This window comes from Nicotiana tabacum, chromosome 16 (assembly GCF_000715075.1).
Source record: "Nicotiana tabacum cultivar K326 chromosome 16, ASM71507v2, whole genome shotgun sequence".
Lineage (NCBI taxonomy): Eukaryota > Viridiplantae > Streptophyta > Magnoliopsida > Solanales > Solanaceae > Nicotiana > Nicotiana tabacum.
Genome location: NC_134095.1, coordinates 40,378,122 through 40,381,022, shown reverse-complemented (window position 1 = coordinate 40,381,022; position 2,901 = coordinate 40,378,122).

Sequence of the window (2,901 nt, the reverse complement as noted above, 5' to 3'; positions counted from 1 at the left end):
TTTTTATTTCCTGCAAAATACTATTAGAAAATACAGATAATTGACATATTATATATATATATATTATTTAAAATAATTTATTTTTAAGTATATAATATATGAATATTTTATAGTCATCAGTGGTAAAGAGGAAAGGTTTATAAGTCAGCGCATTTCATTCCTGTGGCAGTTTCCTATTCTTCGGAGCAGTTGGTTGAGATTTATATCCGTGAGATCGTTCGTCTTCCTGGTGTGCCCGTGTCTATCATTTCTGATTGAGGTACGCAGTTTACCTCGCATTTTTGGAGAGCAGTACATCATGAGTTGGGCACGCAGGTCGAGTTGAGCATAATATTTCATCCTCAGACGGACAGTCTGAGCATACTATTCAGATCTTAGAGGATATGTTCCACGACTGTGTTATTGACTTTGGAGGTTCTTGGGATCAGTTATTGCCGTTAGCGGAGTTTGCCTACAACAATAGTTATCAGTCGAGCATTCAGACAGCTCCCTATGAGGCATTATATGGTAGACGTTGTCGATCGCCGGTTGGGTAGTTTGAGCCAGGGGAGGCTCGGTTATTGGGTGCATATTTGGTATAGGATGCCTTGGATAAGGTCAAAATCATTCAGGATAGACTTCGTACAGCTCAGTCCAGGCAAAAAAGTTATGACGACCGTAAGGTTCATGATGTGGAATTCATGGTCGGAGAGAGAGTGTTGCTTCAGGTATCACTCATGAAGGGTGTCATGCAGTTTGGGAAGAAGGGCAAGTTAAGCCCTAAGTATATCGGGCCTTTTGATATCCTTGAGCGAGTGGAAGAGATGGCCTACAGAGTTACGTTTCCACCAGGTTTATCAGCAGTACATCCAGTATTTCACGTGTCCATACTTCGGAAGTATCACGGCGATCCAGTTGGACAAAGATTTGACCTACGAGGAGGAGCCATCAGCTATTCTAGACCGGTATGTTCGTTAGTTGAGATCGAAGAGTTATCCTTCGGTTCGAGTGCAGGGGAGAGGTCACTGTAGAGGCAGCTACCTGGGAGTCCGAGTTCGATATGCGGAGCAGATATCCCTACCTTTTCACCAGCTCAGGTACTTTTCTATGTCCGTTCGAGGATGAACAGTTGTTTTAAAGGTGTAGAATGTGATGACCCAAAAGGTCATCATATGCTTTAAAACTCGATTCCGTGTTCCGAGGCCTTCAAACCCTCATTTTATTCCTCCTCGATTTGCGTGCGCAGTCCGAGCACGTTTCCAGAAAGCTTTTATGTGGAAAATTGATATAAATAATAGTTTTTGCCTTTAAAAGTTGATTTAGTTGACTTCGGTTAATATTTTGAGTAAACGGATCCGGACTCATCTTTTGACAGTCTTGGTAGGTCTATATCAAAATATGGGACTTGAGCGTATGCCCGGGATCGAATTCCGAGGTCCCTAGCCTAAGAAAGGAATTTTTGATGAAAATTATAAGACTGAAATTCTAATGATTTAAAGAATTTTGGTAATGTTTGATCTTGTTAGTATTGGGTCCGTATTTTGGTTTCGGAGCCCGCTATAGATTTGTTATGATATTTATATCCTATATGTGAAATTTGGTAAGAAACGGAAATAATTTGACGTGATTTAGACGTCCGGATGAGAAATTAGAAGTTTTAAAATTTTCTTGAAAACTCCATTCAATTTGGTGCTAAATTCGTAGTTCTAGGTGTTATTTTGGCGATTTGATCGCACGAGCAAGTTCGTATGATGTTTTAAGACTTGTGTGCATGTTTGGTTTGGAGCCTCGAGGGCTCGGGTGAGTTTCGGATAGGCTACAGAGTGATTTGGAACTTAGAAAAGTTGCTGGTGTTCTTCAGCTATGTTGCAGGCCTCAGACCTCGCAAATGCAGGGTCAAGGTTCGCATTTGCGACTACTGTTAAGGTCGCATTTGCGAGCTTCTCATTGCAAATGCGAAGAGAAACTGAGCCAGTCTATGTTTGCAAATGCGAACAACCCTTCGCATTTGTGAAGTTGGTATGGGGAAGGGGTCCTTTGCATTTGTGAACAATTAGTTCTCATTTTGCGACATAAGCAAAAATGCGACAGGTTCGCATTTGCGAGCAAATGCAACATCTGCAACTGTGTAAAAAGGACTTAGATGGGATTTTTCAATCATTCTTCAAATTTTCAAAACAAGAAACCTTCTAGGCGATTTTTCAAAAACCAATTCTTCCCTAAATCATAGGTAAGTGATTCCTAACTCGTTTCTTTCAATCTTTCGCTTTATATTACAAGAATTCAACCAAAAATCTAGGGATTTCATGGTGAAAATTGGGTGTTTGGGTAGAATTAGGGATTTTTTATAATTGGAATTTAGACCTCGATTTGAGGTCGGATTTCGAAACTAATTACATATTCGGGCTCGGGGGTGAATGAGTTTTGGTTCGAACCTCGAGTTTTGACCAAGCGGGCCCAAGATCGGTTTTTTGACTTTTTGGGGGAATTGTTGGGAAACTTATAATTATGTATTGGAATTTATTTCTTTAGCGATAATTGATGTTATTAAGTTAATTATGACTAGATACGAGTGTTCGGAGGTGGAAACTAGAGGAAAAGCGGTACTTGAGCAGTGAGTGGCATGTGGATCGAGGTAAGTGATGTGTCTAACTTTGAATCGAGGGATTAGGAACCCTTGACTTAATTGCTATGTGAAAAATCCATGTGAGTGACGTATATGTGAGATGACGAGCATCTATACGCCGCCAACTTACCTGTTTTACCTGATTTTATCTGTTCTTATTATATTGTATTTTGTGCCTTAATTGTTACATGCTTCACTGGTACTTCCATGTTTAATTGCTACTTGCTAGATATTGTTTTTTCGCTATTAAAAGTATTAGATATCCCATATCATTGACTTAAACTAGTTTTTTTTTT